The sequence below is a fragment of the Oncorhynchus tshawytscha genome, linkage group LG28, assembly GCF_018296145.1.
Source record: "Oncorhynchus tshawytscha isolate Ot180627B linkage group LG28, Otsh_v2.0, whole genome shotgun sequence".
In the NCBI taxonomy this organism is placed as follows: domain Eukaryota; kingdom Metazoa; phylum Chordata; class Actinopteri; order Salmoniformes; family Salmonidae; genus Oncorhynchus; species Oncorhynchus tshawytscha.
The window spans coordinates 4696114-4707066 of NC_056456.1; the positions used below are offsets into that span (position 1 = coordinate 4696114).

General features: G+C 45.2%; 1 pseudogene; it reads left to right on the top strand.

Annotated features, from left to right (window-relative positions):
- Positions 1–8504: 8504 nt before the first annotated feature.
- LOC121841200 lies at positions 8505–10060 on the top strand (annotated as a pseudogene).
- The last annotated feature ends 893 nt before the right edge of the window (positions 10061–10953 follow it).

Here is a 10953-nt window from a genome sequence, read left to right on the forward strand (position 1 = left end):
CTCCCTATTCATTTTTATTTTTATTTATTTATTTCACCTTTATTTAACCAGGTAGGCTAGTTGAGAACAAGTTCTCATTTACAACTGCGACCTGGCCAAGATAAAGCATAGCAGTGTGAGCAGACAACACAGAGTTACACATGGAATAAACAAATTAACAAGTCAATAACACAGTAGAAAACAAAGGGGAGTCTATATACAATGTACAATGTGTGCAAAAGGCATGAGGAGGTAGACGAATAGTTACAATTTTGCAGATTAACACTGGAGTGATATATGATCAGATGGTCATGTACAGGTAGAGATATTGGTGTGCAAAAGAGCAGAAAAGTAAATAAATAAAAACAGTATGGGGATGAGGTAGGTGAAAATGGGTGGGCTATTTACCAATAGACTATGTACAGCTGCAGCGATCGGTTAGCTGCTCAGATAGCTGATGTTTGAAGTTGGTGAGGGAGATAAAAGTCTCCAACTTCAGCGATTTTTGCAATTCGTTCCAGTCACAGGCAGCAGAGTACTGGAACGAAAGGCGGCCAAATGAGGTGTTGGCTTTAGGGATGATCAGTGAGATACACCTGCTGGAGCGCGTGCTACGGATGGGTGTTGCCATCGTGACCAGTGAACTGAGATAAGGCGGAGCTTTACCTAGCATGGACTTGTAGATGACCTGGAGCCAGTGGGTCTGGCGACGAATATGTAGCGAGGGCCAGCCGACTAGAGCATACAAGTCGCAGTGGTGGGTGGTATAAGGTGCTTTAGTGACAAAACGGATGGCACTGTGATATACTGCATCCAGTTTGCTGAGTAGAGTGTTGGAAGCCATTTTGTAGATGACATCGCCGAAGTCGAGGATTGGTAGGATAGTCAGTTTTACTAGGGTAAGCTTGGCGGCGTGAGTGAAGGAGGCTTTGTTGCGGAATAGAAAGCCGACTCTTGATTTGATTTTTGATTGGAGGTGTTTGATATGAGTCTGGAAGGAGAGTTTGCAGTCTAGCCAGACACCTAGGTACTTATAGATGTCCACATATTCAAGGTCGGAACCATCCAGGGTGGTGATGCTAGTCGGGCATGCGGGTGCAGGCAGCGATCGGTTGAAAAGCATGCATTTGGTTTTACTAGCGTTTAAGAGGAGTTGGAGGCCACGGAAGGAGTGTTGTATGGCATTGAAGCTTGTTTGGAGGTTAGATAGCACAGTGTCCAATGACGGGCCGAAAGTATATAGAATGGTGTCGTCTGCGTAGAGGTGGATCAGGGAATCGCCCGCAGCAAGAGCAACATCATTGATATACACAGAGAAAAGAGTCGGCCCGAGAATTGAACCCTGTGGTACCCCCATAGAGACTGCCAGAGGACCGGACAGCATGCCCTCCGATTTGACACACTGAACTCTGTCTGCAAAGTAATTGGTGAACCAGGCAAGGCAGTCATCCGAAAAACCGAGGCTACTGAGTCTGCCGATGAGAATATGGTGATTGACAGAGTCGAAAGCCTTGGCAAGGTCGATGAAGACGGCTGCACAGTACTGTCTTTTATCGATGGCGGTTATGATATCGTTTAGTACCTTGAGTGTGGCTGAGGTGCACCCGTGACCGGCTCGGAAGCCAGATTGCACAGCGGAGAAGGTACGGTGGGATTCGAGATGGTCAGTGACCTGTTTGTTGACTTGGCTTTCGAAGACCTTAGATAGGCAGGGCAGGATGGATATAGGTCTGTAACAGTTTGGGTCCAGGGTGTCTCCCCCTTTGAAGAGGGGGATGACTGCGGCAGCTTTCAATCCTTGGGGATCTCAGACGATATGAAAGAGAGGTTGAACAGGCTGGTAATAGGGGTTGCGACAATGGCGGCGGATAGTTTCAGAAATAGGGGGTCCAGATTGTCAAGCCCAGCTGATTTGTACGGGTCCAGGTTTTGCAGCTCTTTCAGAACATCTGCTATCTGGATTTGGGTAAAGGAGAACTTGGAGAGGCTTGGGCGAGGAGCTGCCGGGGGGAGGAGCTGTTGGCCGAGGTTGGAGTAGCCAGGCGGAAGGCATGGCCAGCCGTTGAGAAATGCTTATTGAAGTTTTCGATAATCATGGATTTATCGGTGGTGACCGTGTTACCTAGCCTCAGTGCAGTGGGCAGCTGGGAGGAGGTGCTCTTGTTCTCCATAGACTTCACAGTGTCCCAGAACTTTTTGGAGTTGGAGCTACAGGATGCAAACTTCTGCCTGAAGAAGCTGGCCTTAGCTTTCCTGACTGACTGCGTGTATTGGTTCCGGACTTCCCTGAACAGTTGCATATCACGGGGACTATTCGATGCTATTGCAGTCCGCCACAGGATGTTTTTGTGCTGGTCGAGGGCAGTCAGGTCTGGGGTGAACCAAGGACTGTATCTGTTCTTAGTTCTGCATTTTTTGAACGGAGCATGCTTATCTAAAATGGTGAGGAAGTTACTTTTAAAGAATGACCAGGCATCCTCAACTGACGGGATGAGGTCGATGTCCTTCCAGGATACACGGGCCAGGTCGATTAGAAAGGCCTGCTCACAGAAGTGTTTTAGGGAGCGTTTGACCGTGATGAGGGGTGGTCGTTTGACTGCGGCTCCGTAGCGGATACAGGCAATGAGGCAGTGATCGCTGAGATCCTGGTTGAAGACAGCAGAGGTGTATTTGGAGGGCCAGTTGGTCAGGATGACGTCTATGAGGGTGCCCTTGTTTACAGAGTTAGGGTTGTACCTGGTGGCTTCCTTGATGATTTGTGTGAGATTGAGGGCATCTAGCTTAGATTGTAGGACTGGCGGGGTGTTAAGCATATCCCAGTTTAGGTCACCTAACAGAACAAACTCTGAGGCTAGATGGGGGGCGATCAATTCACAAATGGTGTCCAGGGCACAGCTGGGAGCTGAGGGGGTCGGTAGCAGGCGGCAACAGTGAGAGACTTATTTCTGGAGAGAGTAATTTTAAAAATTAGTAGTTCGAACTGTTTGGGTATGGACCTGGAAAGTATGACATTACTTTGCAGGCTATCTCTGCAGTAGACTGCAACTGCATCAGACTGATCCTTTATCCACAATCATTCACATGTTATTTTATAACATTGGGGACTGCTAGAAAGAAACCAGGGCATGAATAGAATACAGTCCATTTTGTGAAGTTGGTACTTGATACAAAAAATGACTGAGGGTTAGTACTGAACCCAACATGGCCAACCTATCAGGCCTGATGCAATGGTACCATACTACCATCTAGTGTTAGTGGCCTGTACTACAGCTATTCCCTGCACAGTCCTGCAGTAGTCTGGTTAAATTACAATAATGAAACGTGGGGATAAATCAATATGGCAGAGTCATTTATATCCACTTGAAAAATCTTAGCAGTCAGTAAAGAAGGCGAGATAATAATAATTTATACGGTCTCTTTCCAGTGTCCACCTTCACCTCCCTTAAGCATTCTTCTCTTGACGTCTATTATTTTAGTAAAACCTTCAAATAAACTTTGCACCTCCTAGGAATGACAACAACAAAAAATATCTTTAGTGAGGGAATTCCATGGTCCTGCATGAACTGAAATTTTACAGCTTAGATTATAGAAATAATAGTCGGTGTTGTGACAGTTGGAAATATGGGAATTAACCAGTGATTGACATCTCAGTAGAGCTCTGCTATCCAAGACATTGTACATCGGGTTAGGGCCGTGTTGGGCCTTTTTTTCATCAATAATTGGGGTACACGCAGGGCTCAGAGATCACTAAATTGATCAGTAACATTTTGAACCTGAGCCATTTACGTGTGCTCTCCTGCGCAGTACAGTCATAGCTGACTAAGTGTCACACCCTGATCTGTTTCACCTGTCCTTGTGATTGTCTCCAAACCCCTCCAGATGTCACCCATCTTCCCCATTATCCCTTGTGTATTTATACCTGTGTTCTCTGTTTGTTCATTGCCAGCTCTTCTAGTTTGAAAAGTCAACCAGTGTTTTTGTTCTCAGCTCCTTCTTTTCCCAGTCTCTCTTTTTCTTGCACTCCTGGTTTTGACCCTTGCCTGTCCTGAATCTGAGCCCACCTGCCTGACCACTCTGTCTAACCTGACCCTGAGCCTGCCTGCCATCCAGTACCATTGCCCCACCTCTGGTTTACTGACCCCTGCCTGCCTTGACCTGTCTATTGCCTGCCCCTGCTGGAATATTAAACCATTGTCAATTCGACGTGTCTGGGTCTTACCTTGATTCCTGATGTTAAGATCACAACATTGTGCCAGAAGTGCTTCAACCTCGTCAAAAATAAGACAGGAGAAATGATTTCACCAAAAATAATATGGTTCCTTGAGTTTTGTCTGACTTTAGAGTGACGAAATGTAGCTAACTGTTTATTGTTGTCTCATGTCTTTTAATTGAGCAGCCCAAGTGCAGCCGTTGCTATGGATATTTATATACTCAGAGCCGACAAGAGCAGAGCACATGCAGAGCGAGCTGAGTGCAGGGAGCAAGTGACAGATATAGAGAAGCAGTTAATAGATTTACTAACTTTTTGATTTTGGGCTTCAGGTCGGGTCTTAAATTTGTCAGAAGCATTCGTGGCTGGGTTGGGTAGGGCTTGGGGTGTCAGGGGCATTCACATTTCTGCTTGCGCAGGGCCCTATATCTCAGTGCTGTTGTCGTTTGCTGCTCTTCATTTTGCAATCTTTAGATAGCTATTGTAAATGACAATATACTGTATCTAAATGTTTCCATTTCAAATGCATCTATAACAACATGTTTATTAGCAACTCGGCCCAAATACCCAAAGCAGCAAGCAAAGAAGACTTCAAGGAAAACTCCTGAAAAAGAAAGATCCCATCCTTCTCTAGTTGGCCAGGTATAAGTAATACATAACAATCAAGACCAGATCAATGTAGATTTCAATGTACATAAAACAATGTAGGATTTATATGTATATTGACTGATATAAACTGAATATAATGTATGCCACACTGTTAAAATGAATTGCTTTGTAACACTAAAACGTAACGTTATGACTATAATTACTTTACCCTGAAAGACAGAAACAACAGATGAAGTGTTGGTTGAAGGATCAACTATCACACCTGACAAGGCCAATGAAATCTGTGCCTCGCAGAAAGCCCTGTCTTCCACAGGTGATAAGCTTGAGGCTCCAATTCATTCCTTCAATTTATTACCGCTCTTCACCAAGCACAGGAACAGGGGGTGCGGGGCCAAACAACCCCACGTCCAAGCAGACCAGATATTTGCTCCGACCACCCAATCCATCTCCGCTTCCTGTGCCTCGATCCCAGCCAAGGTACCGGCATCTGGGGAAAGTGGCCATTGGTAATTACAAGCTTCCTCAAGAATGCTACACGTCTCTCCAGGGAGTTTGCACGTAGTGCGTGGGAATGGGCACATGGACTGGTGCACAGGACTGGTTCGAGCGAGGGCCACCTGAGCGTGATCCAAGCCAAGACAAACTGCTCATAGATTGGGAGTATCTTTCAGAGAAATGCTATAACCACATGACTGGGGGCATATGCTTAACCCCAAACCCGTCTTAGGCAACACCATCTCGGGCGTTTTCTTAGCCATCTTACTCATTGCACCAGCAAATTGAATAATAACTAATTGTTTGTTTTAGTAGTGTGAATCGTTCCTGTTTGCACCGAGGTGAAGAGCAGAATAATTGAAGGAATGAATCTGAGCCTCACGCTTATCACCTGCGTGATTGTAGATCTTTCGACCGAAGTCGCAAGAGTGCGACTCCCCATAGTATGTTGTAATGAAGTTGACAGACTGAAATGGAACTAGTGGCAACTGAGCTACCACCAATGTTTAGGAGCGACTGCCCCTATAAATCAATGAATCCTTTTGAAACAGCCTATGTGGCATCGATATGAGTCAGAAACATTGATTCACGAGTCAAAACCCTTTTCTTATGATTGTGATGTCGCCAGATTAACTTTAGATGCAGTATAACTTAAGCCAGCTAATTAAGATTGTGGGGACCTGTAGAGCCGGCTGAGGCGAGGGAACCTGTAGACCCGGCTGAGGTGTAGAGCCGGCTGAGGTGAGGGAACCTGTAGACCCGGCTAAGGCGAGGGAACCTGTAGAGCCGGCTGAGGCGAGGGAACCTGTAGAGCCGGCTGAGGCGAGGGAACCTGTAGACCCGGCTGAGGCGCGGGAACCTGTAGAGCCGGCTGAGGCGCGGGAACCTGTAGCCCCGGCTGAGGCGAGGGAACCTGTAGACCCGGCTGAGGCGAGGGAACCTGTAGAGCCGGCTGACGGCGTGGGAACCTGTAGACCCGGCTGAGGCGAGGGAGCCTGACGAGCCAACCGAGGCTTGTGAACCAATCGAGCCAGCTGAGGCATCTCCGATTACTTCAGCAGCCGCCCTTGGACCCGATGTCACCAGTAAAAAAATAAAACAATTCTGTTCCTTCCCATTGGGGAGCCGTTATTCTGTAGCGCGTACGCTAATAATCGGGAAGCATGTACAGGGGCCTGTTGCACAAAAGTAGAATTAAGACATCCGGGATAAATGACTCAGCTGAGCTCAATGAAGCCAAAACATGTGCGTCCAGGCTTAATTGGTTGCACAAAGACCAAGCCAGGATGAGCAGACACGGATTCATTAAGCCAGGTGAAACCAATCCTGGATAGGTGCGCGCTCACGGCTCACTCAAATAGACCCCGCCACAGATCACAGATTAACTGATTTACCATGGCAACTAGAGCCGCGTACTTTTCCCGTCGGAAGCACAAATCCTCATGGAGGCATACGAGGAGGTAAAAGATATAATTAAGAAGAAAGGCAACACCGCCACAGTGATAAAGCAAAGAGAAAAAGCGTGGCAAAGTATTGCAGACCGCCTGAATGCGTAAGTAGTGCACAATTACACACTCACCGCTCCGCTGAAACATCACAATTTACAATTCAAATATTTAATTCACATCTCCAAAAATGCAGTTGTACTGTAATTATGAAACGGTTAAATTTTTTATTGAAATGCACTGCAGATATGAGTGAAATTGTGTAAAGTAACTCCATCACACTGTATAAAGCTATGATACATTTTTTGATATTTTTACTGAAAACAAGACAAAAATACCAAGTAATTTTTTGCAGTGTGACTCCATTAAATGTGTGTGTGTGTGTGTGTGTGTGTGTGTGTGTGTGTGTGTGTGTGTGTGTGTAGATTAAACATGAACGGGCCAAAACGGACATGGCAGCAGGTCAAAATCAAATACAAGAACATTCTGCAGAATGGTATGGTCCCTGACTAATATTTAACAAAGCACAAGCATATATTGTACCCAGAAGGTGCCTGCTCACACATTGTCTGTACTGTTTTAGCAGTGAAAAAGAATACCCACAGACAAGGCACGGGTGGTGGGTCACCAAAGGCTGACCTTACCCCAGCAGAGGACATGGCCTTGGAGCTAAATAAAGGCAGGCCCGTCTTAGAGGGGATCCCTGGGGGAAAGAGACAAGCATAGGTTCCTCCCAAGATGCCACCCGCTTCATTCAAGGTATGTCCTTCCATCTCTACATGGGATACAACCACATTCATATTGAATCAATTTGGACTGTCTGACTTTGGTTTACCTATTGCCTTGCAGTGTCTGGCAGCACTGTGTTCCTGTTTGAGCCACCAGCACAAGCACCAGACGATGCTGATCCAGTGAGTACTCCATCAAAGGCATACTGTAGGCCTGGCATGTCTTGTCTACTAGCTTCAATATGAATCCGATTAAATGTGATAGGGTGAAGGCCCCAGTGCAGCAGCAACAGCACATGATGGAGACGATGATGAGGAGGAGACCATCTCTCTGGATTCCAGAAGGCATGAGGTATCATGTTAAGACTGTGAAAGTACTATTTACTCTACAATGGTGAGGAGTCCTCATCAAAATCAAAAAATCTAATTTCTTTTACAGGACCCAGATGCTATACAGTGGGAAAACCAGCCTGGCAACATAGTGCGTATTAATAAAAGGACACCACATCCTGCCAAATTCCAGCTGCGCTAATTGTATTGTGTTCACAGAGCTCACAAGCTATCAGAAAGTTGTATGGCAACCACCTCCGGCGCCAAATAGAACTGGCAGACATAGACATTCAGTACAAGAAGAAAAAGATGGAAAATCTTGCACTGGAGTTCGAAATAAAAAAGAGGACAATTAGGAAACTGGACCTTGAAATAAAAAAACTTGAGAGGGAGGTGAGATATGCTAACTGTAACACAAATGTATTAATCATTATTTTTCTTTCCTCCCCCAGCTCCAAGAAGATGACACAGCTCAAAATAAAAATTAGGTATATTCTCGTAAAGTCAAGTGAGCCATGACATATGAGCTCTTATTGTGAGCACACAGGACGGTGGCATCTTTCTAAGGTTTTTTTTATTTTCCCAGCAATCAGTACAACCAAGTCATCGTTATAAGGCATCGCCCTCTTTTGCCCACCCCCCCAGCACCAGGTGTGGCCACTAGCCTATATGAAGGCCCAAAATTGTGTGTTCCTTTCTGCTCTGACAATGGCATGCCCATTCGTGCGAGATGTGGTGGATGAAGAAGCACTTGTGCTGAGGAGAGCCTTCAGGCGAGAAAGGGTCTTCAGGGACCGGTTGGACCCACTGGCCTTCCCTGATGACCATCTATATGAAAGATACAGGTTTTCTGCAGATGGCATCAGGTATCTATGCAGACTACTGGGTCCCAGGATTAAGCACCGCACTGCACGGAGCCATGCACTGAGTGTGGAGCAAATGGTTTGTGTGGCCTTGCGCTTTTTTGCTAGTGGAGCCTTCCTGTACTCAGTGGGGGATGCAGAACAGCTGAACAAGGCCACAATTTGCCGCACAATAAGGAGTGTGTGTCTGGCTATCAAAGATGTCTTCATCTCCTTCCCTGGCCACAGAAGACTCTGTGACATCAAAGAGGAGTTCTATAGGATTGCAGGTAAGAGGATCTACAAATTACAGGACAACTGTTAACACATAGTAGGATACTCATTACTTTGTGTGACAGGTTTCCCCAATGTCATTGGTGCAGTGGACTGCACACACAAGGATAAAAGCCCCCTCAGGTGCCCATGAGGCCGATTTTGTGAATAGGAAATCCTTTCACAGCATTAATGTTCAGGTGAACATAACTTTTTGATATTGTCCATTGACGAACACTCTGCATTGCCAGTGATGTGCATTGATTGGTGTAATATTCCTCATCTTATGATTTCAGATGGTCTGCAATGCTGACTGTGTGATCAGCAATGTTGTGGCAAAATGGCCTGGCTCAGTCCATGACTCCAGAATCTTTCGGGCCTCTGAAATCTATCAGTGCCTATCACAAGGTAAGCCACACAACCCCCATTTATAACCATCATGGCTGTGTCAAGAATATCACTGTGTTTATGAGGTAGTAATGATGAGATTTTGTGTTGACAGGTGAATTCTCTGGTGTGTTGCTGGGAGACAGGGGTATTGCTGCCAGCCTTTTCTCCTGACACCTTTCACAGACCCCCAGGAAGCACAGCAGGCCTACAACCATGCCCATGCCAGGACCAGGGCCAGAGTTGAAATGACCTTTGGCCTCCTGAAGGCACGCTTTCACTGCCTTCACAAATTAAGGGTCAGCCCTGTTAGGGCATGTGATATTACTGTGGCTTGTGCTGTCCTCCACAATGTGGCCTGCCTGAGGAAGGAGAGGGCCCCCAGAGTGCCACCAGCCATGGACTGGGACAATCCGGCAATCTTCCCTGATGACGACAGTGGTCGGCTGCTGAGGGACCAATATGTGTTGAATTATTTTAGTTAGTATGTGTGCTTTCAATTTTGGTTAAATATGTCCTGCGGTGGCAGAGGAATTTGGTTTTTTTTTTGGGTTCGTTTTTGACGAATTTGGCCTCTTATGATGTTTGTGCGGTATACTGTGTGTAATACAAGGCTGCAGGGAGGCTACTGCATCCATTCATTTGTCTGTTCAGTTGATGTGTATGGATTTGTCCTGCATTTATTTTAGTGTGCAGACATGCAGGGTGTGTTATATACAGACCTTTGAATGTGTATGTATCATTTTGTATAATATGCTTGGATTCTGTGCTTTCCATCTTGTAGAGTCACTGTGACTTCAGTTTCGAAAGGAGCTGATGGTTTACCTGCTTTGTTTTGTCCTTATTCAATAAAGGAACATAATGTTACACATTGTGTTTTTATATTCATATGGAATGTGTATTTGTTTATATGACAGAGTACTAGGGCCACACTGAAGAAAAAGGATAAAGTCATAAATTTATGAGGCTGGTTCTTTCTGCAGAAAAGCTACATATTGTTTTTACAGTTTTGATACTTATGACAATGTGATACTTAATATTCTGGCACATCAGCATGTCTTTGTTTATGAAACCATACTGAAGTACAATTTCACGAAATGCCCCACATCTGTCATTTTAACAACTGTCCTCCTTTAAAACAACTGGTTACAATATTATGACTTGTGTTTTTTTCCCCTCTGTGGCCCTAATATTCTATCATTTTATATATAGCCTTATAGTCTATGGGAAACTGTAAATTATCTAATGATAGCAACATCTAAAAATCATTTTTTATCCAAAATCATTGAAATTAATGATCACAAACGTTTAAATAATAACAGTGGGTCTAGTTATATGTGATAACAATGTATAGTGAGCAGTGAAATAACTATTGGTTTCCATTTGTGGTGACTGCTGACTGACATTAGGGATGAGATTAAATAGATCCTGGAATTTAGCCTGGTCTGGAGCAGGCTAGCTCCACAGAATAAATCTCCATGGTAATTTATACCATAACATATCCTCCTGCCCCCTATCCATCTTTAGTGCAACCGGATTACGGATCAATTGAGCCAGGATCACCAAGATATCCTGGCTTAATCCCTTATCCTAGTTTTGTGCAACAGGCCCCAGGGAGCGAATGTTATAAATAAACAAACATGGAACAAAACAAG